The sequence below is a fragment of the Colossoma macropomum genome, unplaced genomic scaffold, assembly GCF_904425465.1.
Source record: "Colossoma macropomum unplaced genomic scaffold, Colossoma_macropomum, whole genome shotgun sequence".
Taxonomy (NCBI): Eukaryota; Metazoa; Chordata; class Actinopteri; order Characiformes; family Serrasalmidae; genus Colossoma; species Colossoma macropomum.
In genome coordinates this window covers 15,995,335-16,015,252 of record NW_023494788.1, presented here as the reverse complement: position 1 = coordinate 16,015,252, position 19,918 = coordinate 15,995,335, and the positions used below count along the sequence as shown (strand labels likewise).

The following is a 19,918-nucleotide window of genomic DNA, read 5'->3' as shown; positions in this document are numbered from 1 at the left end:
GAGAGGTCTGAAAATGGTTAAATGAACATATACATCACAACTTACTGTATTAATGTTATCTGTATTTCTAATTTCCATTTCTTATATTAATGTTCATCAGAGCAAATAAGCACTTTAGTTAAACTCAATTAATAACTGTTAAAATACAGTATATATATTTTTTCATCTTTTGTACAATACTGTAAAAAATATCAGATGTCATATTGGTACATTTCTAGAGTCATCTTCAGGGATTAGCTCAAAACTAGACAGCATAGTCACAGAAAATACATATCATAATACATCATATACAAGATGAAAAATATTCACCCCCTTACAATTACATATAGAACTCCTCCTCTCTCTCATATATAAGGCTTGATATATGTAAATAGCAATGGCACAGTCACGAGATGAGACAAGACCTGACATTTAGAGGACGACACACATCACTGCAGACATGAACAGACACATACAGCACTACAAGGAAAAAGAACACACACATATATGCACAACCATGGGTACTGACTGACACACACACACACACACATATATTTCTATTCAACCCTAAGGTGACAAACACACACACACACACTTACACATTTTCCTACACATGCATTGTTGTCAATGGTGTCTTAGCAGTAAGAATGGACACACAGGCCACACGCACACACTCTCTCTCTCACTCTCTCTCTCTCTCTCTCTCTCTCTCACACACACACACACACACAGTGCTGTGATAAGACATTCTCAGCAGTGAGTAGAGACACAGGGGGGCTGTTACAGCCTCAATCGCATCACTGATAAATGTGCTCAGCACTCTTGCAAACCGCAGCTACACAGCCACTATCATTGTAAGTGTATGTGTGTGTGTGTGTATGTGTGTGTGTGTACCTCTTTAACCCTTGCCCTGTGTACTCAGGTCAGGGTGGACACTGCTTAAGGTGTAGAGCAACAATCGATCTGATTAAATATGATGAATGGACGTCCTAGTGAAACTAACTGATCGATAAGACTGCACCCCATCTATAGACCTGCACTCAATCACAGAGAGAGAGAGAGAGAGAGAGAGAGAGAGAGAGAGAGAGAGAGAGAGAGAGAGAGAGAGAGAGAGAGGTATGAGAAAGGTGGTATGAAAGATTGAGAAAAAAGAGAGAAACAGGACAGAGAGAAGGAAAGAGAGAGAGAGAGAGTGAGAGAGAGAGAGCGCTATGAGAAAGGTGGTATGAAAGATTGAGAAAAAAGAGAAACAGGAAAGACAGAGAGAAAAAGAGAAGGAAGAACAAAGAAGTTCAAAGAACAAAGAAGAAGAGGGAAGTACGGAAGAGAGAGACCAAGTGAGAAAGAGAAGTATGAAAGAAAAAGAGAAAAAGAAAAGTAGGAGAAAGAGAGGTAAGAAAGAAAGAGAGAAAATGAGAAAAAAGAAGGTATGAGAAAGAGAGAAGTATGAAAGAAAGAGAGTGAGTATATGAGTATAAAGGAAAACAAACAGCCCTGTCCAGAACTCCTCAAGCAAACAGAGACAGAAGGAGAGAGGGAGCGAGAGAGAGAGCAGCAGGGAAAGCAGAAAGAAAGAGCTCATTCATGGTTATTCAAAAAAACCCACACAGCTTCCTTCCTTTCGTGTTTGGTCAGTGTCATGGCAGCTGACATCAGCATCCAGCTTCATCATTTTCAAGTGTCAGTCTGAACAGTTTGTTCAGAAGAATGTACAAAGTCTCCTACATTACAGGTTTTCTCAGGGTAGATCTTCTAGCATCCTGAAGTACAGAACTCTCCATAGTCCCACCTTCAAAGCCCACCTTAAAACATTTTCTCAAAACTTCCGTTCTCCATTTGACTCCTGTAGATTGTCCTTGATTATTTTTGATTTATCTTTGTTGCTGTTGTTATTGCAAAAGTCAGAGACCCCATTTTATTTATTTAATTTCAAGTCTGAACAGACACTAACTACAAGTTATTAATTTTTCAGCATCAAGAAAAAAGCAGAAATCATATTTAACAGAAAATGACACAGAACTACGAAATATGCTATAACATTTTTCAGTATTTAGTGTGTCCACACTTTGCCTTTATTACAGCTTTCATTCTTTTCAGAATACTTGCATTTAGTTTTTCAAAGAAATCTGCAGAGATATTTTTCCACACCTCTAAAGTTTAGTCCCAGAAGTTGATTGCATTCAATTAGTTTGAGGTCTTGGCTTTGAGATGATCAGTCCATTGTTCTGAAAACACCAACAGCTTCTTTGCTTGATTTGCAAACTTTTTTTTTTTGTCTATTCTTTTCTCAGTAAGGGCTTGTTGACAGCTACATGTTTCAGACCCATAGTGTTGAGTTGTCTTCTCACAGCGGAAGGATGGACAGAAACACCTGTGGATTTTTTCAGATCTAAAGCAAGAGTGGGGCTTGAGTACTGGTTATATGATGGTGACAGTTTTGGTGGTCTATCAGGTCTTGCGCAGCTGTTAGTCCCATTTTCTCTATCACTTATCACATTTTTTGAACTCCTTTTTTGGGAACTTTTTTTCTTTTGGTTTTCCTCTTCCGTACACAAGTTTATTATCTAATATCGAATATTCCCATAAATATCTCCTGAAAATGAATAACTTAATACTTAATGGCTCATTTTGACTGGGCATTAAAGAATGATGGGTGGTCTCTGACCTTTGCAAAGTACGTATTGTTTAATTTTATAGTAATCATCATCATCATCATCATCATCAACATCACCTTTATTTTTATTATTGCTGTTGATGTTGATGATTCCTGTATTATTGCAGGAAAAGAGAACAGAAACCTTGAGGACTTTGAATGACCTGCTAAACGTCTACAGGGATTATCCAGCTAACACTTGTAGCTTTTGCTGCACGTATGATAAACTTGATTAATCCAGTCTGTAATCAGAGCACAAAACCTTAAACAGTAGCAGCAGTTTCGCTCAAATCCCTCTTCAATTCTGCTGCTGCTGAAGCACTTTATTCACACTACAGCACATCTCTGAAGCAGTCAGTGCAAGAAAAACACACAATATAGATGAACACATGATTGCACACATAGAGACAGCCTTACAAACCCTTTTCCTCAGCGCATATTAGAGACATCTTTGTATTGCACACACACACACACACACACACACACCTTAGGTTGAGTTCAGACCCATTAAATGGAGTATGATGAGTATGTGTGTGTGTGGGGGGGGTGTGGGGGTGAGTATTAGAGGATTAAACTGCACTCCCTGAGAGAGTCCACAGGACGCCACTTCGTCACCCATGCTGATCCAGACTGATCCGGATAGAGCGGATCTGAGACAGGCAGCTGCTGTCACTCACTTGCTGATTGCTATCCTACTTCATAATGAAGGAATCCACATCTTTGGCAGTGTTTGTTTGTGTGTGAGAGTGTGTGTGAGAGAGAGACAGATAGAGTGTGATTTTGCTCCTTACAGTGTAAAAAGCCATCCTCCCTTGTTTAGACCATTCCATCAAATTAGTTCAAACTGTAAATAAATAAATAAATAAATAAATAAACAAACAAACTATTAAACAATAAGCTAAATCAAAATCATCATTTAAAGGGAACTTTCTACTGGGAGGTGTCTGCCCCAAACACTAACCCCTAAATTTCAACTTGTGAAAATAATGTTAAATTTTCTTTTTCATTTTTTTTCAAATGTTGTTTTTTAAAGATATTTTTGAATTATTATTCACTGAAGTCAAAATATTTATCACAATAATGATAATAATGATAATAAAAACAAAACAAAAAAACTTCACAAAAATGCTCTCACATTTTCATGTCATATATACATACATACATACATACATACATACATATATATATATATATATATATTTGCCGTTTAGTAACCAAACACTTTTGAACTGTAGCACATATCTACATCTTTGAATGCGTGCCACATCTCTGACGACCTGTCTGAGCGTACACGTGTAGGTACGTGTGAATGCGTGTAAGTGTGTGTGTTCGTGTGCATCTTGCTGAGTCAGCTGAGACCCCCAGTGTCCTTGTGGACTCATTAAGTTGTCTGAGGTGACATTTCAAAGGAAGGGCTCCAAATGCTTCATCCATTAATACATGAGCTTTCTCTTCTTCTGCTGCAGTCATGACAGACAGACACACACCCACACTCAGCAGCCTCACCAATAGAGCCCTCTGATCCATTACAATCACAGCTAAACTCTATTACACCCACTGCTGCTACAGTCATTGTCCCAAACTTCAAGCGTCTCAATAGCAGTGAAGTTATCCACTCTAATAATAAATTACTCTATTACTGCTCCACGCAGTCCTTCTGTAGCTTTTCCATTGCTGTGTGCAATCACTGCAATACACTCAGCAAACCACTCACATAACTAACTTCACCAGAAAGCACTAGCAATCTCTATCTGTGTTTTTAGCAATCATTGAGTATCCCCAAATCCCAAAGTATTATGCTAAAACTTTAACTGATTACAGAGCAATTATAGTGATATGCTTTATTTAAAAAACAACACAACACAACACAACACAACAGTGAGATATTCTGCTTATATATTTATATGAGTAAAAATTTATAGCACATCTGAAGTATGTCAAATGATTCTTCTTAGTTAGGAAGCATTTTGATCATAGTAAGTCCTACGAGAACAGTGAAATATATATTTTTTGCAAAATGCTACCATTACAGGGTTTTGAGAAAACAGAATGGTTGCTGTATGTTATAGTATAGAAACTGTACTGTATTGAAACACTGTACTGTAGAGCATTCTAATCCAGTCTATGTTAATTAGGGGGGTGAAAAATAAAAGTCTAATTCTCTTTTGAAAGATTCTGAATCACTTCACAAAACGTTATAATCAGATCTTTACATGAGCCCTGCGTTTCTCCTACTGCTAAATAAACTTCTGTGCACCGGAAGATATTTTAAAGTAGGATACTTTGGCACAGTCTGACATGAAGGAAAAAAATACAGTATCTCACTAAATATTGGTGAATATGTTTGCACAAATTCACCGTTCAGTCACCAATTGGTCACAATTTAGTTCATTTTTCATAATAAAAGCCCAGAATCAACCAGAATTTGTTTGGCAAGTATCAGATATACAAGGATTCTTGGTGGAGTTGTCAACATCAACATAAAATTAAATTCATTGTCCATTTTATCAGCTTCACTTACCATATAAGTGCACGTTGTATTTCTGCAATTACAGACTGTAGTCCATCTGTTTCTCTGTATACTTTGTTAGCCCCCTTTTACCCTGTTCTTCAATGGTCAGGACCTCTACAGGACCATCACAGAGCAGGTATTATTTGGGTGATGGATCATTCTGAGCACTGCAGTAACACTGATGTGGCAGTGATGTGTTTGTGTGTGTTGTGCTAGTACGAGTGGATCAGACACAGCAGTGCTACCTGAGTTTTTAAACACCTCCGTGTCACAGTTGTACTGAGAATAGTCCACCAAACAAAAATATCCAGCCAACAGTGTCCTGTGGGCAGCGTCCTGTGACCACTGATGAAAGACAAGAGGATGACCAACACAAACTGAGCAGCAGCAGATGAGCTATTGTCTCTGACTTTACATCTACAAGGTGGACTGACAAGGTAGGAGTTTCTAATAGAGTGCACAGTGAGTGGAAACTCCAGCAGCACTGCTGTGTCTGATCCACTCATGCCAGTGTATCACATACTAACACCACCATGTCAGTGTCACTGCCGTGCTGAAAATGATTCACCACTCAAATAACACCTGCGCTGTGGTGGTAATAGGGGGCTAACAAGATATGCAGAGTAATAGATGGATTACAGCCTGCAATTGTAGAACTACAAAGTACACCTATAAGGTAAGCAGAGCTGATGGAATGGACAATGAGTGCAGAAATAATTGCAATTAATGTTATGGCTGATGGGTGTATATATATTTTACAGAAAGAATCAATATCAAAAAGAAAGAATCAATAAAAGTCAATATTTTTACACTCAGCATTGATGGCATCAAACAGCTGAAAAACACTGCCAAGTTAGTTTGTGTTTAGTGTGAGACTAAATATTCTCTATAGGGTTTAAATCTGGACTCTGACTAGGCTAAAACCATCAGAAAAACCATTATTTTTTCTTTGTGTTGGATTTCCTAGTTACCTCTACTTATTAATGATAAAATAGGAGCAAAATCATAATAATAATCAAAAATCAAGATACACTGAAATGCAGTGTGAACCATTTAATAATTGCATCTTAGCATCATGAATCTAAATCTAACTGTGAGGTGCCTGGAGATTCCCACCCCTAATTCCCTAATATTACCACCTCCATATTACTAAATAAATTAAAATATGATTAAAACATGAAACAATTGTTTCACAGCATTATTGTAATAGCAGACAGAATGCCTGACCTTATAATATTAAGTCGTTCCTTTTATTATTTAATGCTATCCTCAAATCACTTTAAATGCACCAGTGTCACATTTTGTTTCTATTTTCCGTCTCTTACTGCAACCGCCAGAAACTCTATACCTGCTAAGCCATACTGCATAGCTGCATAGCTCTCTCCCCTGAGAACTCAGCATCATCTGGCACTGCATCTACCTTAGCACAGACAGCATCTTCATACTGGCAGAGCATTTCTCAACCTATATGCACTTTTTGACATGTTTTTGACTGTGTATCAGTGGACTGGTTGGAATCTCAATTCAGAGTTTGCTGTGTATGTTTTCTTACGAATCACATATAGATGAATGATCACTTGCTTGGTAGACTGAATGGTTTGGTGCAGATTTCAGCTGACCTATATGGCATGAAGCAGTTTGTAGCTGACCTAAATGGCACAGAAGTGCATCTTCGTTAGAGTAGGCTGACTGTATTGGCACAATATCTCGCTTTACTCTCCATCAATTCAATTTCTGACAACTGGAAAAAAAAAGGACTTTCAGTTTGTAAACTGAATGTGGTGGCTTGGCCTCCCTGAAGGTCTGACTCTGCAGAGTTCACCTCACAGCAGCTTCCAAATAAAGAGATCAGAAGAACATCCGCAACTGCAGCATCTGCAGAAAAGTGGCTTTTTGCAATGTACTGTCTAAAGTATATCCGTAACCTGTTGAACTTGAGTGGACTCTGGAATCACTGCCACCCCTTAAATACAAATAAATAAAAAGAAATAATGAGTATTGCCATTGTCTGAGCAAATCCTTGTCTCCAAAATGGTAACTTTTCAGGAGAAGGAAAAATGTTTAATGTAAATTAATGCTACAAGATTATGTTCAAAGAAATTTTGTATAATATTTTTTTTCCGTCATCATGAAATTTTAATACAATGTAAAAAGCAGCTGGTATTTTCAAATTATGTAGAAAAACAACAAAAATAGAGAAGTTTCTTCCCCAACAGTGATGGTATATACTATAGTTTTTACATCAAACATAAAAAAAACTGTGAAACTACATGGTTTTGTGTATTCTGACTAAATATTTTATAATAAAAAGTACAAGTAGGCCCCAAACAAAGAAACATTCAACATCTCTGATCATCTACAAGGTTTATATTAGAGTGTCTTTCTTATTCATATTTCTAAAGGTAGGTCAATAATTCTAGCCTTCACTGCTCAGCTGCCGACTGCTACACTTATAAACGCACACAGTTACACTTACCTGGGAGTGATTTGTGCCTTAAAAACTTCAAAACACAGAAATTCCTCAATCTGACTGGCTCTCACATCCTTCCTGCATGCATTGGCTGGGGGGTAGCGGAGGAGGGCCTTTACAACCATCAGGACCAAAAAGATTTGAGATCTGCAAGGCAGAGGATGAAAAATCTTAAACAAAAGTATGTGTGGTTGGAAAGTACAGTGCATCAAAAAAGCATGTTCTCAAGCTGTGCTGAAAAGAATGATGTAACAGGTGGTCATTTTTTTGGGTCAGGGTTTCAAAAGTCCTGTAGTGATGGCTCTAACCATTCCTCGAAAAGGTGCCACTAGGAGTGTAGACACGCAACATTCTTTTAACACTTTGCACATCAATAGTAATGTTTCCACCCTGTGACCTAGATGTGCGTCTCCTCCTTCAGGCCCTTTCGTGTCCTATGATCTACTGCATGGAGCTCTTTCTGAAGGTTGTACTTCTTCTACAAAATGTTAACCAGAAAATCGTTGCTGTCAACAATAACAAGAAGACCTCATATCTCAGAAATGGGAACTTTAAAGGAGAAGCAAAAAATCTTAACTTTAATGTATGTTGATGCAATGATGATTAATTCCAAGCAAATCTGGACCATTTCTATTGCTACATTCGTCATTAAAGAGGCATTCTGGCCTAAAACTTGCATTTAATGATGTTATGTTATATTGTATTATTTTTGTGCAGCATTGCACTCCTCAGCTTCATTGGTTTGAAAGAATTCACAAGTTTTGTTTTTTGTGTTTTCATCAAGTCTGTCTGTCTGCCCTGCGAGCCTATCCACCCAATGACTGCTGGGATCCCCCCGCGACCCAGAAGGATAAGCAGCTTAGTAGATGTGTATGTGTGTGTGTGTGTGTGTGTGTGTGTGTGTGTGTTTTCATCCGTCAATGTTCTCTCCCTACAATTCCCAGCATGCATTATGCAAATACATTACACACCATCATGATGTTCCTGATGGCTAGCCACTTACCTAGAGGCTAATAAATACATGTGGTACTGGCTAGCATTCGTGATATAGCGCAACCTCAATTGATCGTCAATTATTTTTCTTTGTTAAAGGAATAATTCAGCTGAAGAATTAGCCAGATAGCAACAAAACATCCAAACAGCCCACCCCCATCTACTCACTGCAAAGCACTTGTAGTCTTTCTACCTTCAAGATACATCATGTTTTTCTAGTCTTTAAACCAGGAAATATCGCTTTATAGACTACTATAGCACTGCTGTAATATGAAAATAAGCATGCTTAGAACAGATGAAGCATTCATTCATTTTGGCCAGAGTGACCCTTTAAACATTCACACAATGAATAGGTCAATAGCCATTTTCAAATGGCATAAAAATAATAATAAAATAATGATAAATAGTAATAAGCAAAAAAAGTTAGTTTTGGAATAACAGACTAGCAGCAATATATTTATCTCCTGCAGTAAAATCCCTCACTGGTCCAGAAGTCTTGCGATCTTTCCTCCTTAGGGACCTGGTTCTACTTTCCTTGTGTTTGTGTTCTCCTCATGGACCTCATTTTTGGGCATTTTTGAACTCCAAGTCCAATCCCAGAGCTCACAGGGCCTGCTCTCTCGGTCTCTCTCTCTCTCTTATGAAGCCTCCTCTGGAGTCCCTCCCCTCCTTTTAATCTAGGCTAACTGTAACTCTCGTGCAGACTGCAGGGCGAATGAATAATGAATTCCGTTATGGCAGCCACTGAATTGCACCACTGAATTGCCGTCCCATCCTTCAACTGTAAAACCCGGAGAGCCAAACAGCATGAGAGAGGGAGAAGTGTAATAATGGTGACAACTGTGTCTACTTTTAAACATAAAAATAATGCTTGTGGTGTTGTTTTTACTGCCTATATTAAATGATTCTGAACTGAATTGTGGTGTAATTCAGGTTTTCGTGGTGCACTGGCTATTTTCCAAAAGAGTCATAATAAAATTAAAAATCAAATTATTGTGAAGTCAGAGATTTATAACCTAAAAAGGAGACAGCTTACAGGTTGGCTGTAGAGAGCTATGGAGAAGTATTAGAAATGGAAAGAGGATGAAATAATCATAGCATTGACAGAAAAAGAGCAAATAAAGCATTTAGTAAAGATCGAAAGGAAAGCTGAGGCAAGAAAAAAAAGGTAAGACGTGCCTTATAGTACAGCTTTATAAAAAAAGAAAAAAAGGAATGAAAGAGAGAGAAAACAGTGGAAGCAGCATGAGTCCTGGGCAAACAGGGTAAGAAAGGTGTCAGAAGAGGGCAGGATGGGTGGGGAAGGTGTGAAAAACAGAGCTAAGGAGAGGAATGAGTACGAGAAAGAGCTGAGCGGTGCAGAGTACAGTAGGCGACGTCCGCAATACAGCAAAAGCTCTGTGCAACAGCACATTCATCAGCAACTGGTCAATGGCAAAGAAAAAACAAACAAACAAAAAGGAAGGCTCACTGATCTCATACTGCTGTACTCTGTCCCCAGTTCTGTTAAACAGCTGTGCTTTCTAAAAATACAGTTGAGGCTCTGGCAGTGTTTTTATAAGCATTGCGGATGTGAAGAGACACAGAACAACTACTAAGTCAGTAAACCTTGATATACCACCTGTGATTCACACTAGAGCGCTTGATATGGATTGATTAAAATGATACTATGATGATAAAGATACAATATAGTTGCAATATATTAAAAATTCATAGGTGAATCAACAAGACTAGACAGACTTAGTTTTGCTGGACCACCATCGGCTTCATAGCATTTGTCTCTGATGATACAGCATTTTAAAATGTACTTTATGTACTAAGTGGCATTAATGCCTTGCCTGTAGTGTCTGCTGGAAGCTTAACTTTTACCAGCAACGTTCTGTCAATTCACTATGTTTCGATCATACTACTACTACTACTACTACTACTAATAATAATAATAATAATAATAAGGAGGTCAAGCAGTGTCATTTGAGGCACTATATATACCACGTCACTGTAACTGTGCTGGTAAAGGAGCAGTAGCAGATAAATCTATGTTCTCTCTACATTTGTTTAATAATTCATTTAATAATTTTGACATGGTGTGTCTACTTGTTTGTTTCCATGAAGACAGACGCACAAACCTCATTTCTGGAAAAGCTGTGACATTTCGTAAAATGCAGTAAAAGCAAAAATCTGTGATTTGTTAATTCTCATGAACTTTATTTAACTGACAAAAGTCCAAAGAAAAGATTTCCAATGTTTTCACTGACCAACTTAAATATACTTTGTAAATATAAACAAATTTAGAATTTGATGCCCTCAACACATTAAAAAAACTGTGTTATATCACCTTTCCTTTAAATACACTTTTTGATTATTTGGGAACTGAGCATACTAACTATTGCAGATTTCCAAGTGGAATTATTGCCATTTTTGCTTAATACAAGACTTCAGGTGCTCAACAGTCTGGGGTCATCGCTGTCTGATTCTCCTGTTTATGGTACGCAATACATTTTCAATTGACGACAGATCTGGACTGCAAGCAGCCCAGTTATGCACACGCACTAGGTGTCTGTCGTAGCACATGCAGAATGAGGCCTGGCATTGTCTTGCTGAAATAACCATGGACATTCCAGGAAAAGATGTTGTGCTGATGGCAGCATATGTCACAGATATGCAGGTCACCCATGCTGTGGGCACTGATGCACCCCATACCATGACAGATGTTGGCTTTTCGATGACAAAAGTCTGGACTGTCCCTTTCGTCTTTGGCACGGAGAAGTCAATGTCCATTTTCTTCCAAAAATAAGCTGATACATAGACTCATCTGACCACAGAACACTGTCTTTCGGACCATCAGAGTTGAGCTTGGGCCCAGAGAACTCGGCAGTGTTTCTGCATAGTACTGATGTACGGCTTTCTCCTTGCATAACAGAGTTTCAAGTTGCAGTTCTGGATGCAGTGGCAGACTATGTTAAGTGACAACGGTTTTTCAAAATACTCCCAGGCCCATGTGGCTATATTTAACACAGTAGCATGACAGTTTCTAATGTAATGCCTTCTGAGGGCTTAAAGGACATGCATATTCAACAGTGGTTTCTCTGGACTTCTCTGGATTCCCTGAACATTTTTACAAAATTATGTATGGTAGATGGTGAAAGACCTAAATTCTTTGCAATCTCATGTTGAGATGTTCTTTTTTTAACTCTTTGATGATTCTCTCACGACATTTGGCACAAAGTAATTAGCCACGACCCAGACTGAGCCTTTGGTGAATGCTCCTTTAATACCCAAACATGATGCCTTTACCTGTTACCAGTTCACTGTTTCCTGTGGAATGTTTCAAAACAGTATAACTTGAATATTATATAAACGTTTTACTCTGATTTTGCCCCATCCCAAGTTTTTGAGTGTGTTTCAGGCATCAAATTCAAATAAAATCAAGTTGGCCAGCCAAAACATTAAAGGTCATTTCTTTGTACGTTTGTCAGTTAAATAAAGGTTCAGGAGAATTAAAGGAAAATCACAGATTCCTCTTTTTTGCATTTTTATTGCATTTCACAACTTATTGCATTCTACAATGTCCCAACTTTTCCAGAAATGGGGTTTGTAGCTAGCTCCAGCCAGGTCTAATAAATTATATCCTTCACATAAGTCTCTACAGTAATTCAAAATTTACAGTGTTCTGCCAAAATGTAGCTGATAAGCCAAAACATCAAACATTTGCTTCTTTAGTTTTGCCCTAGACTTTACATCACCCAAAAGCTTCTTGGGTTCTGTTACACTAGCCTCATAGCTTCAGTGCAACATTAATGAAGCAAACTTCAGTCATCAAACATGTCTTGGCTGGTCAGCTACAAACACTAAATTATTCCTTTAAAGACTGATCTGCATTGTTTTGACCTAAACAGTTTGCTTTTAATGGATTACATGAATTTGCTGATTCAACAAAACACGCCAGAGACACACCTGGGACTGTGATTTGTAATTGGTTTAAACGCTTACTTCCATATTACGGTCTTCTGCAATATCACTATTGCAAAAGTCAATATTGCGATAATGATTAACAAACAATATATTGTACAGTTCTAATTCACACCAGCAATCCCCAAAGTTTTAGTTCAGAGCCTTTAACCATTATGTCGCTAGCTTGTTCCAGCTAATAAGTGGGTTAGCAACCATGGTGTAACCATGGTAAATCAATGGACATAAGTGTCTGCATAATCGCTGGACAGTTTAGACACAAACGTGACTTTGATGACAATCAATAGCAATCTGCGTCTATAAGAGGGATGAGTCACCCTGTCTTTAATCCGACAGAAGAGTGGAATCGATGCCGGACCATGGCCGCTGTGTTTGTGATTCTTCCTGTGCTGGGCCAATGCAAACGGTTATCAATGTGCTGTAAATTTCCAGAGACAAACAAAAACTCACATTAACTGCAGCAGTGTTTTCTGAGAATCTGACTTCCCAGACCATGTTAGAAATCAAGCACAGGTACAGACATACTTAGCTACTCTTTAAAATAAAACAAAACAAAAAAACGAAAAAACGAAACTCTAAAGCAGTTAAATTCTGTGTATTAGTCATTTGTTTTTACCAAATACAGTAGGGCAATGAAGGGTGGTTTTAAACACAACGTATCACTATGTCTAGGTTTTCTGAAGTTTGCAAAGAAGCTGGAATGGACAAAATGCACCTCCACATTTTAAAAAAGGCAATGACAAAGTGAGCATGATCATTTTTTAGTTCATCATTTGCAAAAATAAACTATTTAAAAGACAGGAACAAACAAAAATAATTACATTAAATAACATAACAGTATAATAGGCTGACAACCAATCAGTCACTTGTTGTAATGCAATTTATGCAGTTACTGTACACTGGTTGTTGTTGTTTACAGGTGGTGTATAACTGATCCAAATCTGTCTTTAGTTCAGTTATTTAATGTTCTACAAGTCCGGACACCAGTCATGACTTACTCAGGAAACTGTACATTATCACAATACAGTCATATTGACTCACCCTTAATGGTTAACACAAGAAATAAATGCAATGGCCATCTGGACTCCCACATTCATTCATTCCCACTTCTCCTCTCTCTCTCTCTCTCTCTCTCCCCTTTTCCTCTGTCACACTGCCACACTGTTTCCACCCTCCCCCTGCTCCCCCTTCTCCATTTCACTGTCTCACTCTTGTTGTCTCCATCTCTCTCCGTCTATGCCTTTGTCTCGCTCTTGGAACTGGCTCTGTAAGCTGTAAGCTCTGGCAGTTGGTCAGTGCTCTGTGCATTCAAATCCAATTGAAACCGCTGTATGTCAGCGTAGGACCTAGCCAAGCTGGAGCAGACGGTGCTAAACAGCACAGAAACAGGGAGGGGTGAGAGCAGGCCAACGCCAATTAACCCTCACCAGACCCCATAGAGACTAAGGCTAAAAGATACCTTTCACCCTGCTGTGGGAGAGGGAGGAAAGATAAGGGACACTGTGAGAACAGCACATCCAAACAGGACCTTCACTATTGATTATAAGCGACAACAGGGCTGCAAAAAATGACAACTTTCATACTGGAGTAGTTGGCCCATTATGACTAATATGATTAATATGATTAATATCAAATTAGCCTTGCAATCAGCAGCTGCCCTGTCTTCTTATTCATAGGGCTTTTATCAAAGGCACAGAAATAGATTTTCTGCATTGCTCCTGAAAACTGTTTCTGAAAGGTGCACCACGAATATGTTACATTTCTCCTCCAATAATAAAGCAAAAATATATTAAACTGCTTCCGTGCATTTAATATCATTGTGTAATGAAATCTGATAATACAGATTACACATTAACAGTCCAGTCAGCCATGTCAGATACGGAGACCTAAAGCAGCTCATCACACGCAAAACGACAATGACCATAAACAGAAACATTTTTATCAGCCCACGTTCAAATTCTGAAATCAGAGTTTAAAAAAAAGCTCTGCGTTTGTGTGGACTGGAGGCTAAAAGCTGGAGTAAAAAAAAAAAACCCACTCGAGCTGGTCTATGTGCATTAGGGTACAAGCAGTCCTGATAACCATGTTGTTTAGCTGAGCAGTTTAGATAAAGTTTCAAAATGCAGTTCATCCCAGCCAGTGCTGCTTATTCTATTTGCTGAACCAAAACCGAATGAGCTGAACAGCACTGATGCAGTATTTTTCACTTTTGACTACAGTTTTAGTATCGATTAAGAGTTTAGTGTCTCGTCATGCTGAGTTTATGCCGTGTAAGCAGTGTTACTTATTGTCTTACATGCTCACATCTGACCACCGTGATGTCATGCCCACTGCTCTTGATTTTACATATCATACAGGAAACAGTCTTTTTACGTGACTTTACAGTGCAGTGTTTTCATGGTTTTTGATTTTTTTGTGCCCAAACCTGTAGCGCAGTCTCCAATATTCGGATTTCCTTCTTAATCATGTGATCTACAATTAGCTGTCGTAGCCCTAATCGATGGTAAATCAACAGTAATCGGCTAATCTACCGATTTATGGAGATTAATTGAGTAATTGAGTTTTTAAAAAAGGCCAAACAAAAATGGATTGTACTGAAGAATAACAAACCATGCACAGCCTTTTTGAAAATTCCAAAATATTAAAAAATTAGCAAATAAAGAAGCCTTTTAAAATATGTAAAGAAAAGAAAATATGTATGTGTGTTTGTGCGTGTGAGAAAACCCTATGTGGCAACAGATATGTCCAACTCCCTGTTGATATGTAGCGGTTATTTCACAACCTAATGGGAGACCAAGCAGTTATCTTCAAATTAAGCATCCCAAAAATCAAAAAGAACAAGAAAATCTTGGAGTCATGTTGCTTTCCAGGCTTGTGGTTTGATATGGTTAAACTGAGACTGGCAGCACTGACACTGGAAACACCAAGAAAGTGGTGCAGATCAAAATTACATGCTGTTCATACAGCTGAACCATAACTAGGTCAAACTGCTTAAAAATGCAACATCTAACACAAATTCTGTTAATGGCTCCCCAGAATTTCTCTTCTTCGTTTCTTATTTTGCTGTGCAGTGGTTTTTAGTTGGCATGGCTAATGATTCTGCATTTCCTCCGTTACATTAATTAAATCTATCCGTTCTCATACGGTCCCGTCTGTCAAAGCATTCCATTAGCATAATAAAGACAGAGCCTCCTGCGTGCCTTTCAATTCAATTCCAACAGCAACGGTGACCAAGGACTTTTGGGCCCCCGCACGCTTTTAATCTCACCACCATTTGGTGATTAATAGTGCACAAGTGCAGGTTCTCTGTTTATGCCCTTTGTCTGATAAATGGGCAAGTGGAGAGGCTTTGAAGATGCAGTGAGGCATTTGCGAGAGTGCGTGTTTGTGTAAAGACAGCTGGACAGACTTCCATGACCTTTCGGTCTATTCATAAAGTACACACTTTCACACAGAGTCACTCCAATTAGCGATTCAATTAACAGTAACTGGTTGATGGAGGGATTGATGAGCTGATTAAGTAGACAGCATGATACATTGGGTCAGGATTTGCCATCAGGTCTTGTTCTGAAAGTCAGAATATTATTTAGAAAGGTGGGCTTGCTTGTGTCTGAGGAAGCAGCTGCAGTTTGACAGTGTGTGCAGAAATGGCCAATCAATTCTCCACACAGTCTCAAATGTCTGGTCCCATATGTCTACACACGTGTGTGAGTGTGTGCATGAGAGAGAGAGAGAGAGAGAAAGAGATACGGACTATGGGACAGCAGAGCTGCCAGTATTTCCTGATGTGCAAGTAACTGCCTGGATATTCCCTCACATTGAGAGCAACAGCCAGATTCATCACATGTTCCTCATTCATCAGTGAATCATGACACAGACCCTGAAGCAACACACATACACACAGCAGTGTTGCACATTAATGGTTACACAGCACTTCTACATACAAAGTAACGCACACACACAAAATACACACACCTCTCACTCGAACAGGGTTGAGCCACTGACAATTATTTGCATTTGTATCACAGTGACAAATGGCCTTCTTCTCTTAGTTGATCACGCACTTCTGCTTGTCACGATCATGACTTTTTAGCAGATGATTAATTACCATATAAATAATTAAGATTAGTTGTTGAATTGTACATTTCTTAAGACAATGTGACAAATCCAGAAAAATAGATTCCTCAATTCCAGACATTCAGGCAGAGTCCATTGGTAGCCTGGCCACTTCCTACTTCTCCAATTATACCAAAAAGATCTTTGAGAATGCTGCACATACATACACACTGTCTATGCACCAGTTCATTCTCTATTTATTGTACTGTCCATTAATTGTTTGTCTTTATTGTGTGTATATATTGTCTGTTAGCCCACTAGTACAGGTGCACTCACGTCCTTGTCTTAATGTTTATGCACCAGAGAAGTAGCCTGTCTTTGTCTAGACAGATTGCATGAAAAACACAGCCTCCCACAGTTCACACAACAGTCTGTATTTTACTTTAGACAAAGTAGAAAACAAAGAAAAATGTGAAAAATAGACTTACAAATAAACAACTCTGCCAGTGCCAGAACATCCACTCACCTGAAAGAGCTGACTGAGGAGAATCAGGTGAAGTCAGGAAGGTTAATTTAGCTAGCGTTAGCTCTCCAAAATGTCCCTGCTACGGTCAAATGTAATCAATATTGTCCTTTTTTTAGCCAGATGTCCTTATGTCTTGTTATTTTGGAACTGAGATTCTTAAGTGAAACTGACTCTTGGAATCAGAATCGACTCCAAAATTTCTGGACTCAAACAGCCCTACTTAGTAGCTTCCAACTGACGACAACACAGCTCGAGCTCAAATAAACAAACATTACTCACTGCTGCCCTCTAAAGGTTTCATAGAACCAAGTCAGAAGTTAGAGGTTATTACCATTTTCATAGCTTAGTCAAATGATGTGTCACAACAAAATGCGTTTTATGCTCTTTTATTTTCATGAATTTACAAATACGAAGAAAAACATATCTAACGATTTGAACTTGAAAAATCAATGTTCAAAACACAGTGTGTCAAAGCTCATACGGAAATCTGATATGGCCATATATGCACGTATATCATAAACGGTCAGGCATATATACTGTCTGTCTATGTCCGTTGCATAGATAATATGCCTGATACAAACACTGACAGACTTTTTAAAGCAAGAAAATGAAATACACCAAAGCCTTGAATACATGCCATCCATATATGAATATTGCTTTCTATAATATATTGTTAAACATAAACATATTGGTTTATATATGTTGATATATGACTGAAATATGTATACCATATCTGAAAATAGCCAGTTTCAAATGAGCAGGCATATATGTCTCATACATCACCCTATGTGACTAATAAGTTGCACATATGGGAAATCCATAACTGCTATTATTTGTCATATATTTGCAATCCATATACTTCCATATATCAGGTTTCAGTAAACTAATTACACCACATCATCAATACATCCATCTGTCTCTTTCGAGGGTCTCTCATCTGACGTCTGACTAGACTTTTTTTGAAGGCTTATAAACGTTAGCAGTTTTAGGACCCAGCCAGTGAAAATGTCTATCAAACAAATCTGTTCAGTATATAAGCTCTGCAGAATCGAGACATTTGTAGCTCATAAAACATCAGAAAAAAATCAAACCGAATATTGACCTGAGAATCAACATCATATCGAACCTGAACTCGTGTGTATCACCACACCTTCACTGGCTTTACTAAGCTCACTGCTACAGTCTGACTGTGCCTGAGTCCAGAACACAGCAGCCCGTTCATTAAGCATGCAGCTCAAGCCCCGCTGAGAAAGTGAGTGAGGGTCTACTGGGTCTGCTGAGCCACACCTCAGAGAAGAACAGCAGCACTTTCTCTAAAGCGCTTTGTTTTGGCTCTTCGTCTAGCAGACATTCTCACATGGTATAGACGAATCGCCACTTCAGCGCTATTTCTTTCTTTTTATCCGAGCACACGGTGCCGTTTCGTCTCAGCGCGTGTTCGCCCTCCCTCACACAAAAGCCCCAGTGTAGTTTTCCACCGGCGTGAGGGGGCTTCTCCACATGAGCAGCATCTACCAGCCAAACAATGAGCAAGCCCATCATTTCTCATGAAGGCAAACGACCGACTGGGTGAATCTGTCAGTGGTTTAAGATCGTTTAATTCATTCACGAAGAACGTAACTTCAGCTATGTCCCATTCACACTGTCAGTATGAAGGGTTTTGTTTTCTGTATTGTCTGACCCATTTATTTGGTCTGCGATAAATAAATAACGTTAAATTCAGAGAGATCAATCTGCTTTAGATGCTCCCCCATAAAAACTGATTTTTTGTACTTAAGTGGTTTTTTAATTAGGCTCTAAAAGAAGACAAAAAAGTCAGTCTTTTGTTATTTAATTTTCTTCAGTAATCTTAATCCGATTGGCATCTTTCTCTTGCGCTCCTGTTAAAAGGGGACACGCGTGTGTGCAGCTCCTGCAGTTGTAGCCTGTAGGCTAAAGCAAGCGGCTGAATCACAGCCACATCAAACGCAGGCAAAAGCCCTCGCTGTGTGCAAGGTGCATCGCCATGCATGGGCCTCGGTGCTATTTACATAAAAGATAGCGTTAAGCAAGCAGTACACATTCACAGAAGCGAGACCTGCACTCACCTCGTGGCTGTAGGTGGGACCACCACCGGCTCTGGGGGGTGTGTGTGAGTGGATCGGAGGTGTCCAGGCGGCGCGAAGTGTCAGATTTGGGCTGAATCCGAGCGTGGGACAGGGATGGAGCACGGCGTGCGAGCGTGTGGAAGGGCGGGTTTGGGCTGGATGCTGTCAGCAGAAGGACTTAATCCTGCGAGGTCTGGCTAGGCCACCCCACCCCCTCCCCTCCCCTCCCCTCCCCTCCCCTCCCCTCCCCTTCCCTCCCCTCCCCTCCCCTCCCCTCCCCTTCCCTCCCCTTCCCTTCCCTTCCCTTCCCTTCCCTTCTGCCTGCCTTCTCTCTCTCTCTCCATCGCACATCATTGTGTTCTCTCTCTCTCTCTCTCTCTCTCGCCCCAGGGTTCGCGTTGCAAGGTCAGCCTGGGTAGCATGCGCTGAAAAAGACTCCAAATAAAATGGCGTGAGAGAGATCACAGCCTTTTATACTAAAATAAAATGAGAAAAGCAATACAGAACAAAAGCCAAACAAACGCCTTATTTCCACAGGCTTCTGCACTTCACTGTGCAGACCAAAACTATTTGTATAATAAATGTGTTCACATTTACAGCTGTTGGGATGTCAGTATTTAATGGCTGATGTCGCAAATATCAATTTTACAATCACTGACTATAATTAACCTAC

At 39.2% G+C, this 19,918-nt stretch overlaps 1 protein-coding gene across 1 annotated transcript in view; it reads right to left on the bottom strand.

The window, feature by feature from the left end:
* The window catches only part of frmpd1b (FERM and PDZ domain containing 1b), a 45,410-nt gene extending 25,982 nt beyond the window's left edge, over positions 1–19,428 (bottom strand). Inside the window, exons 1-2 of the mRNA XM_036568628.1 lie at positions 19,246–19,428; positions 7,621–7,761 (exon numbers count right to left, since the gene is read on the bottom strand). The gene's annotated coding sequence lies outside the window, so the exon portion shown is untranslated. The remainder of the gene's footprint in view (positions 1–7,620; positions 7,762–19,245) is intronic.
* Positions 19,429–19,918: the final 490 nt, after the last annotated feature.